Source organism: Coregonus lavaretus, assembly GCF_964263955.1.
Source record: "Coregonus lavaretus genome assembly, chromosome: 11".
Lineage (NCBI taxonomy): Eukaryota > Metazoa > Chordata > Actinopteri > Salmoniformes > Salmonidae > Coregonus > Coregonus lavaretus.
Window position 1 is genome coordinate 31,058,904 of NC_139998.1, and position 23,115 is coordinate 31,082,018.

Here is a 23,115-nt window from a genome sequence, read left to right on the forward strand (position 1 = left end):
TGTCAAAAATGTTATAAATTGATTTGCATTTTAATGAGGGAAATAAGTATTTGACCCCCTCTCAATCAGAAAGATTTCTGGCTCCCAGGTGTCTTTTATACAGGTAACGAGCTGAGATTAGGAGCACACTCTTAAAGGGAGTGATCCTAATCTCAGCTTGTTACCTGTATAAAAGACACCTGTCCACAGAAGCAATCAATCAATCAGATTCCAAACTCTCCACCATGGCCAAGACCAAAGGGCTCTCCAAGGATGTCAGGGACAAGATTGTAGACCTACACAAGGTTGGAATGGGCTACAAGACCATCGCCAAGCAGCTTGGTGAGAAGGTGACAACAGTTGGTGCGATTATTCGCAAATGGAAGAAACACAAAATAACTGTCAATCTCCCTTGGCCTGGGGCTCCATGCAAGATCTCACCTCGTGGAGTTGATGAACATGAGAACGGTGAGGAAACAGCCCAGAACTACACGGGAGGATCTTGTCAATGATCTCAAGGCAGCTGGGACCATAGTCACCAAGAAAACAATTGGTAACACACTACGTCGTGAAGGACTGAAATCCTGCAGCGCCCGCAAGGTCCCCCTACTCAATAAAGCACATATACAGGCCCGTCTGAAGTTTGCCAATTAACATCTGAATGATTCAGAGGAGAACTGGGTGAAAGTGTTGTGGTCAGATGAGACCAAAATCGAGCTCTTTGGCATCCACTCAACTCACCGTATTTGGAGGAGGAGGAATGCTGCCTATGACCCCAAGAACACCATCCCCACTGTCAAACATGGAGGTGGAAACATTATGCTTTGGGGGTGTTTTTCTGCTAAGGGGACAGGACAATGACCCAAAACACACGGCCAAGGCAACAAAGGAGTGGCTCAAGAAGAAACACATTAAGGTCCTGGAGTGGCCTAGCCAGTCTCCAGACCTAAATCCCATAGAAAATCTGTGGAGGGAGCTGAAGGTTCAAGTTGCCAAACGTTAGCCTCGAAACCTTAATAACTTGTAGAATATCTGCAAAGAGGAGTGGGACAAAGTCCCTCCTGAGATGTGTGCAAACCTGGTGGCCAACTACAAGAAACGTCTGACCTCTGTGATTGCCAACAAGGGTTTTGCCACCAAGTACTAAGTCATGTTTTGCAGAGGGATCAAATACTTATTTCCCTCGTTAAAATGCAAATCAATTTATAACATTTTTGACATGCGTTTTTCTGGATTTTGTTGTTGTTATTCTGTCTCTCACTGTTCAAATAAACCTATCATAAAAATTATAGACTGATCATGTCTTTGTCAGTGGGCAAACGTTCAAAATCAGCAGGGGATCAAATACTTTTTTCCCTCACTGTACATCAACTGCACTCCCACACGATCTATCCAAATTAATGAGCAAAATAACCTGAACAAGAACATCATCAAAGATCTCCTTACGTCTGAATGTGTTAGTGCTCTCGGGGACAATCATGTGCCTAAGTGAATTAGATAAAAAGGTCTAAATAACAAATACATCTAAATAGCCTAAATGCTCACGTGACAGAAACATGTGAAACCACTCAACATTTGACTACCTCAGAGGCATTTCCGTTTTATCCTATTTAACCTAAACTGTCTACCAACAGTATATTCAGGCGTCGTAACAATTATCCACATTTATTTCACAGGGAGATGAATCAGATATACAGTGCATTCGGAAAGTATTCAGACCCCTTGACTTTTTCCACATTTTGTTACGTTACAGCCTTATTCTGAAATGGATAAAATAGTTTTATCCCCTCATCAATCTACACACAATACCCCATAATGACAAAGCAAAAAAAGGTTTTTAGAAATTGTTGCACATTCATTAAAAATAAAAAACGGAAATATCATATCACATTTACATAAGTATTCAGACCCTTTACTCAGTACTTTGCTAAAGCACATTTGGCAGGGATTACAGTCTTGAGTCTTCTTGGGTATGACTCTACAAGCTTGGCACACCTGTATTTGGGGAGTTTCTCCCATTCTTCTCTACAGATCCTCTCAAACTCTGTCAGGTTGGATGGGGAGCGTCGCTGCACAGCTATTTTCAGGTCTCTCCAGAGATGTTCGATCAGGTTCAAGTCTGGGCTCTGGCTGGGCCACTTAAGGACATTCAGAGACTTGTCCCGAAGCCACTCTTGCGTTGTCTTGGCTGTGTGCTCAGGGTCATGGTCCTGTTGGAAGTTGAACCTTCAGCACAGTCTGATGTCCTGAGCGCTCTGGAGCAGGTTTTCATCAAGGACCTCTCTGTACTTTGCTCAATTCATCTTTCCCAGTCCCTGCCGCTGAAAAACATCCCCACAGCATGATGCTGTCACCAACATGCTTCCCCGTAGGGATGGTGCCAGGTTTCCTCCAGACGTGATGCTCAGCATTCAGGCCAAAGAGTTCCATCTTGGTTTCATCAGACCAGAGAATCTTGTTTCTCATGGTCTGAGAGTTCCCCTTTAGGTGCCTTTTGGCAAACTCCAAGCAGGCTGTCATGTGCCTTTTACTGAGGAGTGGCTTCCGTCTGGCCACTCTACCATAAAGGCCTGATTGGTGGAGTGTTGCAGAGATGGCTGTCCTTCTGGAAGGTTCTCCCATCTCCACAGAGGGACTCTGGAGCTCTGTCAGAGTGCCCATTGGTTTCTTGGTCTCCTCCCTGACCAAGGGCCCTTTTCCCCCGATTGCTCAGTTTGGCCGGACGGCCAGCTCTAGGAAGAGTCTTGGTCGCTCCAAACTTCTTCCATTTAAGAATGATGGAGGCCACTGTGTTCTTGGGGACCTTTAATGCTGCAGACATTTTTTGGTACCCTTCCCCAGATCTGTGCCTTGACACAATCCGGTCTCAGAGCTCTACAGACAATTCCTTCAAACTCATGGCTTGGTTTTTGCTCTGACATGCACTGTCAACTGTGGGACCTTATATAGACAGGTGTGTGCCTTTCCAAATCATGTCCAATCAATTGAATTTACCACAGGTGGACTCCAATCAAGTTGTAGAAACATCTCAATAATAATCAATGGAAACAGGATGCACCTGAGCTCAATTTCGAGTCTCATAGCAAAGGGTCTGAATACTTATGTAAATAAGGTATTTCTGTTTTCTATTTTTAATACATTTACGAAAATTACTAAAAACCTGTTTTCGCTTTGTCATTATGGGGTATTGTGTGTAGATTGATGAGGAAAATGTTTTAATTAATCAATTTTAGAATAAGGCTGTAATGTAACAAAATGTGTAAAAAGGGAAGGGGTCTGAATACTTTCCGAATGCACTGTATGGGGCTGTTGGAATCTTCTACAGTTAATGATACCTACTTGAGTGTGTCCGGCCATCTCAATGCCGGTGTCCAGGAACTCATCAAAATCCTCGCTGAATTTCCCAGAAGCCATGGCCAGCTGGCTGCTGGTACCCCGGGATGAGTGGACCACGTCCCCTGCAGAGTGGTTGAGCTCAGCTGCAGTATGGTTCAGCTCACTCTGAGCCTCCTGGAAGGACTTACTGCAGGGAGGGAGCTGGAGACACACAGAAGAGAAACAACTATAGGCCTCAGTACTCCTTCTCATTATAAGTACAGTGAGGGAAAAAAGTATTTGATCCCCTGCTGATTTTGTAGGTTTGCCCACTGACAAAGAAATGGTCAGTCTATAATTTTAATGGTAGGTTTATTTGAACAGTGAGAGACAGAATAACAACAAAAAAAGAAAGAAAAAAGGATGTCAAAAATGTTATAAATTGATTTGCATTTTAATGAGGGAAATGAGTATTTTACCTCCTCTCAATCAGAAAGATTTCTGGCTCCCAGGTGTCTTTTATGCAGGCAACGAGCTAAGATTAGGAGCACACTCTTAAAGGGAGTGCTCCTAATTTCAGCTTGTTACCTGTATAAAAGACACCTGTCCAGAGAAGCAATCAATCAATCAGATTCCAAACTCTCCACCATGGCCAAGACCAAAGAGCTCTCCAAGGATGTCAGGGACAAGATTGTAGACCTACACAAGGCTGGAATGGGCTACAAGACCATCGCCAAGCAGCTTGGTGAGAAGGTGACAACAGTTGGTGCGATTATTCGCAAATGGAAGAAACACAAAATAACTGTCAATCTCCCTCGGCCTGGGGCTCCATGCAAGATCTCACCTCGTGGAGTTGCTATGATCATGAGAACGGTGAGGAATCAGCCCAGAACTACACGGGAGGATCTTGTCAATGATCTCAAGGCAGCTGGGACCATAGTCACCAAGAAAACAATTGGTAACACACTACGCCGTGAAGGACTGAAATCCTGCAGTGCCCGCAAGGTCCCCCTGCTCAAGAAAGCACATATACAGGCCCGTCTGAAGTTTGCCAATGAACATCTGAATGATTCAGAGGAGAACTGGGTGAAAGTGTTGTGGTCAGATGAGACAAAATCGAGCTCTTTGGCATCAACTTAACTCGCCGTGTTTGGAGGAGGAGGAATGCTGCCTATGACCCCAAGAACACCATCCACACCGTCAAACATGGAGGTGGAAACATTATGCTTTGGGGGTGTTTTTCTGCTAAGGGGACAGGACAACTTCACCGCATCAAAGGGACGATGGACGGGGCCATGTACCGTCAAATCTTGGGTGAGAACCTCCTTCCCTCAGCCAGGGCATTGAAAATGGGTTGTGGATGGGTATTCCAGCATGACAATGACCCAAAACACACGGCTAAGGCAACAAAGGAGTGGCTCAAGAAGAAGCACATTAAAGTCCTGGAGTGGCCTAGCCAGTCTCCAGACCTTAATCCCATAGAAAATCTGTGGAGGGAGCTGAAGGTTCGAGTTGCCAAACATCAGACTCGAAACCTTAATGACTTGGAGAGGATCTGCAAAGAGGAGTGGGACAAAATCCCTCCTGAGATGTGTGCAAACTTGGTGGCCAACTACATGAAACATCTGACCTCTGTGATTACCAACAAGGGTTTTGCCACCAAGTACTAGGTCATGTTTTGCAGAGGGGTCAAATACTTATTTCCCTCATTAAAATGCAAATCAATTTCTAACATTTTTGACATGCGTTTTTCTGGATTTTTTTGTTGTTATTCTGTCTCTCACTGTTCAAATAAACCTACCATTAAAATTATAGACTGATCATGTCTTTGTCAGTGGGCAAACGTACAAAATCAGCAGGGGATCAAATACTTTTTTCCCCTCACTGTACATACTGTAAATACTCATTATTAGTATCATTTGTAACATTAAAAGGCCCAGTACAGTCAAAAACGTAATTGTCCTGTGTTTGAGGGTTGGGTTAAATGCTGAAGACACATTTTGGTTGAATGCATTCAGTTGTGCATATATATTAAACTATGAGGTTGGAATAATACTGTGAAATTGTGAAAATGATGATAATGCCCTTTCAGTTTAAGAGCATTTGAAAAGACCGCCTGACATTTTAGCCTGTTTTGCTGGGATGGTGTTTTGGCCTGCCTGGTAAATTTGTTAATAGACCAATAAGAAAGAGAGTTCCAAACCTCTCTGCCAATAACAGCTAGTTTTCAGTTTTCCCCTTCCCACTCAGACCACTCCCAGACAGTCCTAGCAAAATTTTTGCTTGAGAAAGTTATCTTCGGTAAGAAGCTATTTTTGTTTCTTTTCGACCATTTTAATTAAAAACAATACTTGAAAATAGGTACTTAATTGCTAACGAGAAATGATTGGATATTGAAATAAAAATGGCTGTAGATCATAATCCATATCATATTTGGTCTTATGTTTATGTTAGAATTTGCCCTGGATAGATGTGAGATGCCTGTATAGATGATTAATGACTCCAGTAATGAATGGTAAATGTGTGTTAAGGTTAAGGACAGCATTGCCGTGCTCTTCTATAAGCCCTTATATTTAGGTTGTGTATAAGACAACACTCCAAACTGCAGCCTCGTGCATCTGGCAGCAGGACTCACAGTGTCCACCAGCAGTTTCTTGCTGGCCTCTCCGATGCTCCTTAGGGCCATGTCCACATCCTTCTGGCCAGGCAGGCAGTTGACACAGTTATTCAGAGAGTGGGACACTGCCCTGGCCACCTGCAACACAGCACAGATAAGCCTGTCAGTGTGCTGACAAATGTCCACAGTGTCCACAGTCCCTGGGCACAGCTATGAAAACGAAAAACATATCAAATGCAAATCAGCCTGCAAGCGGAGAAGGACAATCCATGTCACAAATGTATGCTACTGTCACAGACAGTTTATTATAATAATAATAATAATATAATAATAATAATATGCCATTTAGCAGACGCTTTTATCCAAAGCGACTTACAGTCATGTGTGCATACATTTGTACGTATGGGTGGTCCCGGGGATCGAACCCACTACCCTGGCGTTACAAGCGCCATGCTCTACCAATTGAGCTACAGAGGACCCTGCATACAGAGGATCTATGCATAGTCACTTTAACTCTACCTACATGTACATATTACCTCAATTACCTCGACTAACCTGTGCCCCCGCACATTGACTCTGTACCGGTACCCCCTGTATATAGCCTCACTACTGTTATTTTACTGCTGCTCTTTAGTTTTTTTTTTTTTTTTAGTTATCTATTTCTTACTTAACACTTATTTTTCTTAAAACTGCATTGTTGGTTAAGGGCTTGTAAATAAGCATTTCACTGTAAGGTCTACACCTGTTGTAATCGGCGCATGTGACAAATAAAATGTGATTTGATTTGATATGCCAACCAATATGTTTATCTCCCAAAGGCCCTGCTGCAAATAAGCAGTTGTCCTGCAGCTAGCGTTCATGTGAGAGGATCGCTAAGCAGGAGACAGAGGAAAGAAAATAGCAACACTTAAAGCAGATAATTGTTATGGAGAGTAGCAGTGTTTACAAATCAGTTATCAGCCAGAAAGCAGAGGAGAGGAAAGATCCTGACAGAAAAAACTGTGCTTGGAACACGAACCCAATTGTCTAGGAGTAAGACATCAATACAGTCAGTCAGCGAGTTCCTCACCTGTGCTAGCCTCTGCTGACTCTCTGTGTCGCCAGGGGAGACCAGGGCCTGGTGGGCCTCATGGATGAGCATGGCAGATCCCTCCATGACGTACTGGGCAGAATCCAACATGGCCGCCGCAGACTGGGGTTCCTTGGTGCTGGCCGCCACACCTCTGGCTGCCTGGGCCAATGTCCTCAAGGCCTGGGCCGTCTCCCTGGCAGCTACGCCTACACATGACAGACAGACAGATGTGGAAGTGAGTGGACGTGTGGGAGTTAGAATAACAAAGCTAGTCCAGGAAATAATGATGGAAAACCTGGTGTCAACGTCCCACTGTGCCTCATTATTGTTCTTTAAGATGCAGCTAAACAACCTACTCTGCCTCTGGCTAGCTACATCATGATTTATTCACTAGCCAAACTCCAAGCTGTATCCTACCTCATTTCAATCTCATTATCCCTTCACTAAATATGTCCTTACACAAAAATATGTACATACACACATTCAAGGGTGCAGCTTTAGTGTTCAGAATGAATAGAAAGAGTTGTTGGTAATGTGTAACTGAACAGTAGGAACAGCACGGTGAGCCCAATCTAAAGCACCCCTATTGTTAAAACAAATGAGTTAGATAGGAGATGAGGCACCATGTGGGATTGGGGCTTTACTTATTACACACAAAGCAGAGATGAGGGAATGCAGCAAATCACATCAAATTGCATTATCCAGCCGAGTGGAGCCACTGCTGATGGAATGTTAAATCTAGTGAAAATAAGATGAATGAGAGAGAGAGAGTAGCACCCTGAGCCCCAGCTTGAAGCAGCACAGCCTGGGAGGGAGGAAGCAGCCATTGTTAGAATACACTATTCAAAAATGTGTCTTTATCAATTCTCCTGAGAGACTAAATGGAGCTAGAATGAAGGCTAAAGAAAATGCCCAGCTGTGCAGCAGAACCCATCGGGTTTATTCCTCCCTCATAGGCAATAGTGATAACAACATCACTAAATCAAGAATTGAATTACACTTGGATATCTATTGGTGGAGGGAAAGCGAATGCCTGTCAGGGTTTCTGCTGCCTACTTGTCCTCTTTCACCCCACTTGGTAGAGCTTTACTGGGACCCTTTAGTTGATTGTGACATTTTGCAAACTGTTCCTAATATCATCTAATACTATCTAACCAAAAGGACAGAAAATAATCAGTAGAGTCCAAAACAATCTACACAGACACTCAATGAAGTCTGCCTTGAGTTTAGGTGAACATTCCTCTTGTACTGCTCAATCATTGGCAGTGCACTCTCTCTGTGTTTGATTTCCTACCTGTGTAGTGCTCATTGCCCTGGGCAGCACAGGTCAGCAGCTGAGCCATGGAGGAGCCAACAGCCTTGGAGGTACTACCCAGGTCCTGGGCACACTTCTCTAGCTGTAGGGATGACACAGGAGCACCAAGTCACGCCTTTTCACACATCTGCAGATTTGCTTTGCATGATTGGCACAAATCACTGTATTCCAAATGCTCTATAATGGACTTGGTTATGCTAATGCACTGACCGATTCCCCAGGAAGTGGTTTGAGCTGTCCATCGTGTGCAGCCATCCTGGCATCTTGAAGCTCACTCCTCAGAGTTTGGACAGCATTGAGGGCATAGTCTATCTCCAATGGACCACAGGCTTCATGGGCCTACACAGACACAAACCATTCTCAAACAGAGTCCAGAGGCTGTCTGAGCTGTATGAAAACATGGCCTTCAGTAGCTGTGGATAGGGGGTTAAAGGACTTACCTTTTGGGTGGCTGTCCGTAACTCAGCTAGGCAGGTGGCCAGGTTCTTGGCACATTGGCCAAGTTGCATTGCTGCAGCCTGGTCCGTCACTGTGGGGACGGTTGACTTTGCAGACGTCACCATCTTACTGCCAGGCTGTAGGAAGCTCTGGCTGGCCATGATAAGCGCTATCTGGGCACTGAGCTCCTCTGGCTGGGCCTGGTTACTCCTCATCCCCTGGACCAGCTGAGGGATGTGGTTTGCCACTGCCTACAAGTACACATATCATTTGATTAAACCAATGTAATGAAAACAGCAATATAAATGCTGCCAATATAGCAACCGGCTAGTGATAGGATTGGTTCAATAGTGTACAGATGTAGGATCTTAATTTGGTCACTCTTTTGTTGCTGAGAATTTTTCTGCAACGCAAGAAATGCATATGAGCTTCGTGATTATTTTGCTGTGACAATATAGGTCAAATTAAGATCCTAGATCTGTAGGTATTTCCACAAAAGTGATCCAAGAGTGATATTGTTCGCTGTGGGTCAATCTCTATCCATATTACTGTACCTTGCAGCTGTGTACTAGTTGTTGATGAGAGGCAGTGTTCTTATTGGACGCAGCAGCATTCTGGGCAGCTGCGATGGTCTGAGTAGCAGCAGCCGCAGCCTGCTTAGCAGCAATCTGTTCCAGAAACAGAGAGAGATATTGACAGAGGTTTATTGTAGGTAAATGGCTTACATCAGATACATAGAAGAGGGTCGTGTAGTACTTATTTGTATACAGTATCAGATTGAGCTTCCCAGATAGATCAAACTAAATGAGGGGTCACAAACTAAGCCAAAGAGTTATTTCAGAATTTTCCAGTGGACATCGACACCTGACAAAAAAATGACAACTTTTTGTGGAATCCAAGTCATTGAACATTTCCTACTACTGTATTTTGGGACGAGTACAACATTGTCTCAACACGCAATGTTGACAATTCATAAAATACATAAGCAGTGTACAATACATGTTTTCTACTGCCATTAATCCACACAGAGGTGACATCCTTTGAAGTATCAACAAAATGGAAAGCGGCAAGAGGAAAGACATTCCAGGTTTTGTGGGCGGAAGGATGGCGGATGAAACAAGAACCTGAACAACAATGCTATCTTTGTCCTGGGGAAAACAAACAGACTGCACAACGCAAGAGGAGAGGAGGGAGATGAGTGGCGGAGAGAGAGAGAGGAGAGAGAGCTGGCGAAATGTATGGACTACATATTTATCACGCTCCCAAGAGCACAGCATGCTGGGAAGAATACAATACATATGGCTATGTGTGGAAACCTAAACAGATATAAAGCTTTAGGTGATCAGTAGGAGAGATTTCAGCCATTTGAGTGGGCAGGTGGAGGTATGCTCTCAGTTAATCTAAACCCATTACATTCTAAATGGTTTTTATTATCTCTGTATCCTGTTTGGGGTGGAACCCATTACTATTACAGGCTGCAGAGAGAGAGAGAGATGTGCATCTATGATAGAAAACTGATTCCAGCCTTGGGTTAGTGAGCAATGGAAGCTCCAAATGACTGAAGTGAGGGTCTTGTCATTAGGGACTGATTCATACTAAAGGGCTAAACCCAAATCTTTACACTACGATTAACTCATTCACACAACTAATGGACTTCACATCCTCCTGCTGCAGGAGAATAAATAAAGTAGAAAATATGCTAAATATGCCTCATTTGTGCAAATTAATTCTAAATTATTTCAGCCTTTCGCTATGCACTTCCCAAGGCTTGGGGGGAGATCCATCCATCTTCACATAGATCTAGGTAGTTCAATCTGACACACACTCTCCTCTTTAATCGTGTGTCATGGTGTTGGATGGACTTATGGGGTTTGTGAGGAAGGACAAATGTTGATTGCTACAAAGCTACAGCAGGACAGGGTCTCAATGGTAGCACAAAGGTTACAATGTGCTCTCGTTCTCCCTCCACCCACCTCCAGCCTGTTGACCAGCTTCTTCTTGATGGCGTTTTGAGCTGCAGCGTTCGTGGCAACGCGTAACCCCTCTGCTGCCTCTCTTAGCCTCTGCTGCTGGTCCTCATTCTCTGGGTACGCTGCAGCCCCCTGTTCACACAGACATGCATGCAGACATGCACACACAGACATACACACACACAAACACATACACACATAAGCACGTACGCACACACACGCAGACATGAGAGAGGGTTTGATCTTCCCTTTGCCACTGCAGAACTACGATTGTATTTAGTGGTGTTCTTGCTTGCTATGTCTGTATAGCAAGCAAAAACACCACTAAATACAATCGTAGTTCTGCAGTGGCAAAGGGAAGATCAAACCCTCTCTCATAGTCTCAGTAGCACTCTAAATATTTCCCCAACACCGTGACTGTATATTAAATGCAGAGGCATTAGGCTCTGTCTGCTTTCTGACAGTTTCCAAGGAAACCGTCAGTGCAAGAGTCCCATTTCTTCTTTGTAACAGCAGCGGATTCGTGATGAATGTGTCACACGTTTCACTTGCCTGGCGTTTTCACATTGATAATATCCTGCTCATTTATACTTGTCTACAGCTCCAAGGGCTTATTAAGAACCATTGGTGCTGCCCTTTCATTATTTCCTCTCTAAAGAGATGCAATGGCTCAGACTACAGCAGGAATACTGAAAATCTCCTTTCTATCAAATTATATAAGTAGAATTCTAGTTTTAGTTGCAGACATGACACTAATGATAATACACTAATATGACATACTGTAAACTAATGGCATACACTAATCCTTCCGAGGATTATAATAAGCATAGCGCAGTGGTCTTCCGTCTTAGTACCTTAGCAGCCTCTACCATCCTGGCCGTGGCATCAGCCAGGAGTTTAGCTGCGGCTAGCAGCTTCTTAGAGTTGTCCACGTCAACCTCGGCCTCAGCGTCTGACCTCATGGCATTGACAAGGTCCGACGTGGCCTGAGCCAGCACCCTGGCCTGACGCACCATCTCCCCTACACAGGGTCACAGAGAAAGAGAGAGATCAGAGAGGAGAGACCGACATCAATACCTCCCCACTGTGCTATCGCCACAAAAACATGGCCTAGATTACTCTCTGATTACTGATCCCTCATTGGGCCTCACACACACTACACGGCTTCCTTTTCACCTTCTGGTATCGTACTCACAGTATCACAACAGTTTCCTTTGGCATTCTCCACTCTGGTTATAAAAAATAATATTTCTTTATTCTTGTATTCCTTCACAAAAATACACATAAAATCACTAGAAAGCTGCTATAGTGCTGTTTAGAAGCTACCATATTTCCCCCAGTCAGCCTATAAAAAACTGTGATTCCTAAACACTCACCTACAGCTAGAAATAACTAGAGAGAAGACTATCAAACGCATGACATCCAGGCAACTTTACATCCTACAGTATTTACAGACAGAAATGGTCTCCATCAGTGAAATGGGACGTTTAAAGACATATTTCATAATAAAGGATACTTGGCTGAACTACAGCAATTAAAAAAAAACTATAATTTATGAAAGTCAGAGTGTTAAAGGGATACTTCAGGATTTTGGCAATGAGGCCCTTTATCTACTTCCCCAGCAGATACCCATAGACTTCCAGTCATTGCGCTAATGCTAGTTAGCACTGGCTTGCGAAACTACCTCTAACTTAACTTCCGTTATACTGGACACAGAGACATAAAAATAGTATCCATGAGTTCATCTGACTCTAGGGAAGTAGATAAAGGGCCTCATTGCCAAAATCCCGAAGTATCCCTTTAACCCTCCAAAAATGGTCAGGTCATATGTTTTCTTTTAAGTTTCAAAGCACCATTGAACAGTGATTGAGACCAGATTTGAAGCTCTGTAGTGGTTTTCGATGACATGTTTTCTACAACCCCTTGAGGATAGGCTGGGATTAGGAATTCTTCAGACTCATGGCGAAACATAACAAATACTTCAGTCTTTGAAAATGTTTCAACAGCAGGGTTTTGAAGGTCAGTTAATATAAACCATAACCTGACAACATCTTCGGTCCCACTCAGTCAAAATACATGGGAACAACCCCAGTGAAAGTCTCAGGAAAAAAAGACAAGAAACAGAGGCTAAATACTGGTACCTACTTGAGTGATAATTCTTACTTACTATGTCCTTGGATAATAGCTAGCTAAAGGTTTGAAACTCAAACTGCTGGATGCCAGAACTGTGAAAATACTTGCAAGATTAATTAAAAGAGTGAAAGGTTCTCTCCCCACCACCAACAAAATAGTTATCAACCACTTCCCTCCCCTCCGCACTAAACCCGTCTCTCCCCTTATCACACCTCCCCTCCCCTCCTCTCCTCTCCCAGAGCTCACCTGCATCTCCCATGGAGGTGAAGATGCTCTCAGTCACGGTCATGATGGTGTCTGTGGCCTGGTCGTAGCGTCCAATGGGCTCACCACAGCTGGCATAGTGGCGTACGTGCTGCAGCAGGTCACTGAGTGCCTGGCTCACTGTGTTGGCCGCGGCACCCACCTGCTTCAGCAGCTCACCTTCGTCTGTCGCCGCCAGGCAGGCCTTGACACAGCTCTCCACCGAGCGGTCCACCAGCTTCCCTGCCTCAACCAGCTGCTCCTGGCACACCGGGGAACTGATGGTGGGACTCACCACCTGGACGAACACAGTCCACAATCTCTAGTGGCCACTTTCAAAATACAACACATTCAGAGATGCTAGGCCTAGGGCAGTGGTCACCAACCTTTTCTGAGTCAAGATCACTTTCTGAGTCAAAATGCAAGCCGAGATACATTGACATAAAAAACATAAGTCAATTCAACATGAACCTATTAAAAACAGTTCTGTAGCAATGAGGTTTGTGCAGTATGCTATAGGCTCAATACATTATCACTACATATTGGCTATGCTTGAATTGCCCTGCCATTGCATTGTTTCAAAATTTCAAAATTATATTTCAAAACTTGAGGTATATGATCACACCGATAATAGATCAGTTGTATTACTTGTGAGGCACAGCTGAGTGAGCATACATTTAAATAATTTGCTTTTTTTTATTTAACTGGGCTGGTGCCTGAAATGCATCTAATGGTCACTCTCAGCAGAGGGGAGAGCAGCAGAGGGTCCGCCTCTCAACGTCACTCTGCCCTCCCTCCCTCCCGCCACTGAGACTGATATTACTCAATATTAAAAAAGACCCAAGCTAATAATAATAACAACACAAGCCTATCGATACACTTTCCTACTCATTCATTGCAGCTGCAGTGCTGTTTGTAGCACAACTTAAACATTAACTCACTCATAGAAACAGCAGCTTTTTGCTGTATTCGTTGACAGTCTCTCTCTAGTCATGGTTTAAAACGTTTTGAAATTTCACAGTATCAACTTAGTTGTGCGCTCGAGGAAGCTGCAGACTGTAATCTGACGTATCAGATTGGCCAGTGGTAGGCCAATAGGTGCACTTGATTTGCTCTCCAGGCCCACCGGGAAGGCAGAGTTTGTACCTTCAGACAGACACATTCAATGGTTCAAAATGGGAACACTTCGCCTACCCGGCAGCTGAATCGGGTGCACCTACCACCAACAGCGCGAGACGAAATAGGAATGCAAGGCTTTATCATTGGATTTCTTGCAGAAATGTTTGGCGAGCAATTAGGAATGCCTTGGAGATCGACCAGTCGATCACAATTGACCGGTTGGTGACCACTGGCCTAGGGGACTCATTTAGGTGTGTACAAGACTGATAATGCTATTCTTGACATAACTCATTTAGTATAGGGTATAGTCTGTGCTGGAAATCAAGAGATAGGACAAACACAGCCATTTCAGTTCAGTAAGCCAGGTCTTCTCCTATCACCAGTCCTTGCCCTGAGCTGCCCTCCATGGCTACAGGAGACAGGGAACAGGGGTGTGGGCGTCAGTTGGAGCAATACCTTGGTGCAGGCCACCAGCTGTGAGGTGGACAGGGCACACCGAGTAGCAGCTGCAATCACTTGGTTCTGCAGCACCGTGTCCTCTGCCACCTGGGCCACGTTCTTGGCCTTGAGGACCATCATGGCAGCTGCGTTGGCCACTGCTTTGGCCAGGCTCATCAGAATGTCCTGAAACAAACTCATCAACGTCACTCACTCAGCCACAGCAGAGCTAAGCAAATGTGACTGGAAGGACTGAATAAGGACATTTTCATTATGTGGTCTCAACTCTGGTAGCTATATAGCTGTATAGTTAGTATGCAGAAACAGTGGAAATACAGGCATTCTCTCATGAGGGATTTGCTGTCCACTCAATTACAATAGCTAAAGAAAACAAAGCCTGATACCATTACATAAGTGTATGTGCAGCTTTAAACAGGAACTGGGAACATGCGTGTTTTCCTGTTTGGCAGCGGAACTATAGAAACAGTGAGTAAAGTGCAGTCCAACCTGGAACCTCTCGTCAGTCTCGCCCTCCCCCATGTGACGCAGCAGGTCCCCGCTGGCCTGGCCTATGCTTCCTGCTGCAGTGAGCACCATCTGTCTGGGCTGCATGGGAGAGGATGACATCACCACATTCACAACACTGACCCCACCGCGGCACCACAGCCCAATCACAGAACTTGGCTGTTCTCAGACACAGTTCACATCACGAACCAAAATAGCTCCCAGTGATTATATCTACAGGACACATAATTATTGTGTCCTTCAACTGTTTTAGAAAACATACTATAGAAACACACTAGTGCCTTTGTTAAAAAGGCAGTACACATGCAGGTCTTATTAATCTCTGTGTAATCATTGCAATAAGGAGAATAGAACAGATGTGATGGTTAGAACAGTGCTGTGTTGTGTCTGTACCTCTCCAGCCGCAGGCTCCACAGACCTGAGCAGGTCAGAGACGGCCCCTGTCAGGGTCCTGGCAGCTCCCATCAGGTTCTGCCCGCTGCCCACCTGGTCCTCCACCAGCGCTGCCAGCAGCTTCACCCCCCTAGACATCTCTGTCAGGTTGGAGGAGATGGTTGTGATAGCACAGCCCACCGCCGTGTAGTCTGTGTCTGTGGGGTCACCTAGAGAAGAGAGAAAATCCTTGTTAACCCTTTCCAGTGCCTTCTGCTCTGCCTCTGACACAGTCTCCACTCTCTCAGCCCAAACCACAAGCAGCAACCTTGGTGGTGTCATAATACACACATCAGTGTCACCATCATAATGAAAACACATTGGATATGCTACTGTGGAGATAAGTACAGAGAAAGTGAGAAGTGATAGTCATTTGTGGAGAGGTAAAAGTTTCTATTGGACGATAACAGGGAGCCTCAGTGCCATCCAACAGATGGCTGGGATAGATTAAAACTTAACAAAAGGCTGGCAGGGAGCAGTGTGGAGCAGCATGGCACAGCTCCAGCCAGGGAGAGGAGGGAGAGGCTGCCATCCAGTTCAGATTCAAGACAACACAATATTTATTCCATCAATGGAAAAATGTATTAGGGCAAATGGGAAATGCTCCATTATGTAAAGGGAACTCAGAGCCCCTCCTCTCTGAGTGCTCCACACTGACTCGGAAAACGTGTGTATTGATTCTATCCCTATGGGTTTGCATTTGAAGATAAGCGCCTTTTCTCTCAAGCTAGGTCTAGAGGCCTTTAGAAAACAAGGATTCCAGTGCAAATATAACAGAAAACTCTACATGAGTACATGGTTCAAAATGTCAGTAGGTAACCTCTTGCACTCACCTGCTGTAAGATTAACCACAGATGCCGTTCCGGCTGTTATGGCATCTACTTGAGAGTGGATTTCATGTTTGGACTCATCCACTTTGTTCTGAACCCAAACTCTGGACGCCTTTCAGGAGAGGGAGAAGGACGGGTATTAGCTTTCATCAGAGTGGGAGATTTTCAACTCATATAAACTTTATTATCAGTGATTAAAGGACTAGGGTTTCTTCACAACTCCTACAGCTTTTGAAGCACCAGTCTCGAGCTTTAAAGTACATCTTTCATATTTATAGTCAATTTCCACCACCTAATTACACGTGGAACATGGGAGTTCAAATGGAATTTAAAATAAACTCAGAGCTTCTCTATGCTTAGCTTAGCAAACCAACACAGAGGGAAAATGCCAAAATTGCATCTTAAAAAAAAAAGACATTCAATGGGATTAATAATTGTATCTATTTTCCAAAAACAACCTAAAATAGCAAATTAATCTTCACTGACCAGGATGCATTGACCAAAAGGTTCTGAGTGTTTGAAAAGTTTTGAATGGTGAGATTTTGTGGCTGTAGTGTATAAAGGGATTAGTCTAGTGAATGGAGGTGGGAACTCACCATGTCCTGGCCCAGAGGAGGCAGGTTATCTACCTCCCCCAGATCAGCATGGGCCTGCTGCACAGCCTGCATACTGGTGTTAATGGTCCCCATCAGGGCCTGCTGGGCCAAGCTCTGACAATACATACACACAGAATTTACAGATTTTTATACACAAACACAAAGATCGTAGTTAGTGATGGTGTAAGCAAGGTTCTCTGCACATCACTGCTCCTACTGTTTGACATTGGCATGGGTGCCAGCGGGCATGCTCACCAGTGGGGGCATGTGTCCTCTGTGCATCTGCCCTGTGGTGATCTGCTGCTGTGCAGAGGGCATGGTGCCCATGTTGAAGGTGTTGTCAGGGCCGCCGATGGACCCAGAGCGGATGATACCTGGCAGTGCTACCGAACCATGCTCCACACGACCCACCCTGTTGAACTGCTGCTGTAGGATGGTGGACCTGAGAGGAGAGAGAGAGAGAGAGAGAAAGAGAGAGAGAGAGAGACAGAGAGAGAGAGATTTGGACCTTTACAGGACAACCTCTGACAAGGAATGTCAATGCTCATTATTTTCTCCCTAATAATGGGACAGTAGTAACAAAGCCATTACAGTGAGTTAGCACCGATAGGCACTGAAACACATGAAATGCGCTATTCCCTGCCCTTGTCAACAGAAGCCACACTCACTATTGGTTAATTACTGCTTATGTTGAGAGGCAGCAATTATGTTCTGTGCTGAGAACAAAAACATGAGTCCATTGGCACCTAAACAGCAGGGAGTGATATGATGCCCAGTGTCTATCACAGCAGGATCCGCTATGAGACAAACAGATTTCCAATAACAACCTGTGTCAGGTTTCGCGTGACAGGACAAGAGTCCATCTGTATTAGGGAGTCTTTAGGAGTCTGGCTGCAAGGCCAGGCCAGGAGGAAAACTAGGCAACTGGGATGAACTCAGTGGAGAAATTTTTTTTTTGCTTCCAGGAACATGATATCTTCATTCATGTCTTCCTGATGATTTCGTGCTTTTTTTGCAGAATAATATAGCTGTCTTGCCCTGGGGGCTTTTTCTTATGGAGGTTAGGAAAAATTAAAAGCTAACATTCCTGAAGGAGAGAGGGACAACAGAGGGCATTCTGGGATAGTGTTTCAGAGAACATGTTAACTCACAGATACTATACAGTATGTTATAGGTCAATTCAGTCTAACTCATTTTGTGTTCTTTTTCTAAGGGGTGTAATGCGGGGCAGGCAGAAATGTGATTATATGCACAATTAAACCAAGGTTTACATTCACATGAGGAACTAGTCTGTAGTTTCTGAATATGGCTGGTCAGCATTCTCAACGTAAATGGGACTACACCCTATTAAGACCATTTAGTATGTGCATTATGAACCTTTCTTACTTCTTTGGAGAGACCGATTCCTCCAGCATGGTGGACTCCTCATCTCCCTCCAAGCCAAAACGATCCTTACTCTGCTTCTGTGGAAGGGAATATCAAAAGGTGTCATAATAAAGAAAATACAGTACTTGGGAAGTGTCATTTCTGGTTTGGTCATTTCTGGTTTGGTAATTTCTGGTTTGGTCATTTCTGGTTTGCCTTGACTTACCTTTTTGAGGATGATGTCGATGTATCCTGCAATTAGCTGAGAAATCTGTTCCCCCTCTGTGGTCTGAACAGAGTAGTAACTCTCCTGGTACTCCCCAAAGTCCTGCAGGGTACAAGCAGATAGTCAGAAGAGATACTGAAGTTACAGCACAGGTCCACTAAAATGTACGCCTCTCGTAGCAATATCTTCATCACATAACTAATCTCCATCTGTCAGTACATAGGCCCACAGTATCCTGGTGATACCTCTAGGAAATGGAGAAGTGTGTGTATGTCGTATGTGGAGTACAGCAGCTTTCTCAGAGATCAAGGTTGAACCAGGGCCTTCTAATTTCACAAGGTGTCACAGCTCTTTGTCATGCTGTGCTATAAGTTCACAAAGTTTATTTCCATCCACACAAGCACAGGAAGATGTGGGAGTACTGAGAAAGAAGCTTTGAATGGACTAAAGGTATGTCGGCAACAACTTCACCATTCCTTCTCCTAATGAACAGACACACTTTGACTCCGTTCCACTACGATTCTGAGTCCTCAAAGAGCTGATTAAATATGAAAATACTCATTTTCAATATCAGTATCATACACTTCAAAGGCTGCCTATGTGAGACAAGTAATATTTAATTCAAATCAATGTTGGCAAATGCACCTTTGAGTATGTTTAAAAATTGCACTTGCTATTAATCTTTAAATGGGTTATTCATTCCAGTTGAGTGAAGTCTTGCTTAATAAGGCGAGATGAAAAAAAACCCAGCAATATTGACAACAACAAAAATACTACATTGAAAAAGCACTCAAATGAATAAAACATCCAAGTGCTTCACATTCTTCCAGTAAAATCCCTTGTATACACAGTCTAATATATACAATAACTGCTTATTGAAAAGTGAACAATAACACTGTGGATTGTGGGTAGTAACAACAACAACAGACTATTTAGCAGTTATTTATGTTGCTACAGTGGGGAAAAAAAGTATTTAGTCAGCCACCAATTGTGCAAGTTCTCCCACTTAAAAAGATGAGAGAGGCCTGTCATTTTCATCATAGGTACACGTCAACTATGACAGACAAATTGAGAAATAAATTCCAGAAAATCACATTGTAGGATTTTTAATGAATTTATTTGCAAATTATGGTGGAAAATAAGTATTTGGTCACCTACAAACAAGCAAGATTTCTGGCTCTCACAGACCTGTAACTTCTTCTTTAAGAGGCTCCTCTGTCCTCCACTCGTTACCTGTATTAATGGCACCTGTTTGAACTTGTTATCAGTATAAAAGACACCTGTCCACAACCTCAAACAGTCACACTCCAAACTCCACTATGGTCAAGACCAAAGAGCTGTCAAAGGACACCAGAAACAAAATTGTAGACCTGCACCAGGCTGGGAAGACTGAATCTGCAATAGGTAAGCAGCTTGGTTTGAAGAAATCAACTGTGGGAGCAATTATTAGGAAATGGAAGACATACAAGACCACTGATAATCTCCCTCGATCTGGGGCTCCACGCAAGATCTCACCCCGTGGGGTCAAAATGATCACAAGAACGGTGAGCAAAAATCCCAGAACCACACGGGGGGACCTAGTGAATGACCTGCAGAGAGCTGGGACCAAAGTAACAAAGCCTACCATCAGTAACACACTACTCCGCCAGGGACTCAAATCCTGCATTGCCAGACGTGTCCCCCTGCTTAAGCCAGTACATGTCCAGGCCCATCTGAAGTTTGCTAGAGTGCATTTGGATGATCCAGAAGAGGATTGGGAGAATGTCATATGGTCAGATGAAACCAAAATATAACTTTTTGGTAAAAACTCAACTCATCGTGTTTGGAGGACAAAGAATGCTGAGTTGCATCCAAAGAACACCATACCTACTGTGAAGCATGGGGGTGGAAACTTCATGCTTTGGGGCTGTTTTTCTGCAAAGGGACCAGGACGACTGATCCGTGTAAAGGAAAGAATGAATGGGGCCATGTATCGTGAGATTTTGAGTGAAAACCTCCTTCCATCAGCAAGGGCATTGAAGATGAAACGTGGCTGGGTCTTTTAGCATGACAATGATCCCAAACACACCGCCCGGGCAACGAAGGAGTGGCTTCGTAAGAAGCATTTCAAGGTCCTGGAATGGCCTAGCCAGTCTCCAGATCTCAACCCCATAGAACATCTTTGGAGGGAGTTGAAAGTCCGTGTTGCCCAGCGACAGCCCCAAAACATCACTGCTCTAGAGGAGATCTGCATGGAGGAATGGGCCAAAATACCAGCAACAGTGTGTGAAAACCTTGTGAAGACTTACAGAAAACATTTGACCTGTGTCATTGCCAACAAGGGGTATATAACAAAGTATTGAGAAACTTTTGTTATTGACCAAATACTTATTTTCCACCATAATTTGCAAATAAATTCATAAAAAATCCTACAATGTGATTTTCTGGAAAAAAAATTCTCATTTTGTCTGTCATTGTTGACATGTACCTATGATGAAAATTACAGGCCTCTCTCATCTTTTTAAGTGGGAGAACTTGCACAATTGGTGGCTGACTAAATACTTTTTTTCCCCACTGTATATGGAGATGTGAGGGACAGAAGAGAGGTTAAGAGAGTGGAATGTGTTCCTGTGAATGTGGGATTGGAGTAGACTGAGGGCAGGTCATACCAGGGTGAAGCTCTTGGGAGAAGCAGCCCATCTCTTCACCGTGGTTAAGGGCCACTCCTGAACCACGTCTTTAGTCTTCTCTTCTACCCGCATCACCGACTCTTTGGTTATCCCCAGTAACCGAGGGACCAGCTTATTCTTGCTTTTCATCTTTTCCTAACAGACAAGACATAACACAATATTTTCATAGGTGTTAAACACCTACACAGATGATTCACTGGGGACATCTCTTTATTCAGAGAAATTAAAACAGCAGCGGAGCAGCACTGCCTGCCACAGATAGCACACATGCTCTGTTCTGTTTGTCTGTCCTGAGTCAGGAGCCCCAGTGGAGGAGGAGGGCGGATGGGGAGTGACCTTGCAGAGTTCAGGCTTGTTTAACCGGGGCTCCCTGCTGTTTTGCTGAACAGGCCATCCCCCTCCTTCCCCAGGCCAGGCCTCTGTTGCTAGGGGAGCCTCAGCCTGGCTGTCAGTTTGTCAGGATGGAGCTTCCACCAGCAGCAGCACACTGACTCTGCCTGGCTCTAGTGCCCTCCTCCTCTCTGCCCGCACACAATCCATTATGCCTCACTTCAGAGGCACCACTCCAGCAACGCTGAACACTACACACAATTAACAGTTAGGAGGACGGGGAGTTGAAAAATACCTTTTCACGTCTCCAGGCAATTGTTTTTATTTCAGGTTAAAAAAGTATAGCTCCAAGACAGGAACAAGGGAACAGCTTTAGAGCAACTTGTACAGACTCAATGCTTTTCATCCAAGGTCAGATAAAATTATGTTGAATATCATGGTAGCTATGTTTAGAGAACTATTCCAATTGTTCATTGTCTTTGCTTAAGTCGTTTTTCACAGTGTATTCAACTCAGGAAGTCAGATTTTGGAATCTGAAGTGGTTTGACATGTTAGAGATCTTAAATCTGTAACCTTTTATTTCGGACAAAGCAGGTGGGTGAGGTTTTGAAACATCTTCTGGTCTGGGACTCACAGCACAGGTGAACTGTCAGAGAGGTTTCATTGGCCGTAGTCCCACCATCACAGACAGGCTGAATTCCTTCCATATCATATTTAGGAGCCTTACAGTTATGGAAGGCTTGTTCTGGGAGCACTGAGCTGGTTTAAGAGTGACAATTAACAAATTAAAGGTTGCAATAAACTTCCAAAATGTGCATTACCTACAGTATATCTATGTTTTTGGCTGTGGTTGCTGTGTGAGAGAGTGCTGCTAAAATTAATTATTTATCATGCTCTTAAAACCCCCAACTCTCTCTCCTCGTCTCTCTCTCACTCACTCTATCTCTCTCACTCACTCTCTTTCGCTATCTCTCTCTCACTCACTCACTCTCTATCGCTCTCTCACACTCTTTCGCTATCTCTCGCTCGCATGCACACACAGCTCTCAAGGCTAATCTTAACTTTGCAGTCAGCTGTATTTACATAGTAAATCGTTCAGTTTACTTTCTGTTGGAAAATACAACCCTCTCTTATTTTATCTTACCTTCACCAGGAAGAAGGAGACCCCATATGTCGGAAGGGACCTTGCTAGTTTCGCATACTTCACTTTAGACTCAATCTCTGTCATTTCTCCACAGGTTTTGTGATCCTGCGGGTCAGAGGGAAATAGGTACAGCAATATGAACTTTTCAGAGTATTAAGATTGTTACATTTTCTGAATATTATTGATTTTAATTCACATGCTTTTTATTTCCCTTTGATAACATATAAATCCATGCTTACAACATACTGGACAATACTGAACATACCACAAATATTTTTTTCTCCGACCCTCTCTGCTTGATGTACTCTTTGGGTAGAAACTCCTTCAGGCTATGGTGATAAATCACATTTGACAAGTTT

General features: G+C 44.0%; 1 pseudogene across 1 annotated transcript in view; it reads right to left on the reverse strand.

The window, feature by feature from the left end:
- LOC311137794 (talin-2-like) overlaps positions 1–23,115 on the reverse strand; it is an 85,513-nt pseudogene that overhangs the window by 36,856 nt on the left and 25,542 nt on the right. The window contains exons 7-28 of the transcript in view: positions 23,022–23,085; positions 22,757–22,861; positions 21,262–21,417; positions 18,614–18,715; positions 18,409–18,485; positions 17,278–17,464; positions 17,023–17,136; positions 16,430–16,538; positions 15,558–15,766; positions 15,147–15,245; positions 14,658–14,825; positions 13,086–13,380; positions 11,561–11,727; positions 10,710–10,838; positions 9,291–9,404; positions 8,739–8,987; positions 8,509–8,637; positions 8,278–8,380; positions 7,639–7,721; positions 6,981–7,189; positions 5,930–6,049; positions 3,319–3,516 (exon numbers count right to left, since the gene is read on the reverse strand). The product of the transcript in view is annotated as a talin-2-like (transcript). The remainder of the gene's footprint in view (positions 1–3,318; positions 3,517–5,929; positions 6,050–6,980; positions 7,190–7,638; positions 7,722–8,277; positions 8,381–8,508; positions 8,638–8,738; positions 8,988–9,290; positions 9,405–10,709; positions 10,839–11,560; positions 11,728–13,085; positions 13,381–14,657; positions 14,826–15,146; positions 15,246–15,557; positions 15,767–16,429; positions 16,539–17,022; positions 17,137–17,277; positions 17,465–18,408; positions 18,486–18,613; positions 18,716–21,261; positions 21,418–22,756; positions 22,862–23,021; positions 23,086–23,115) is intronic.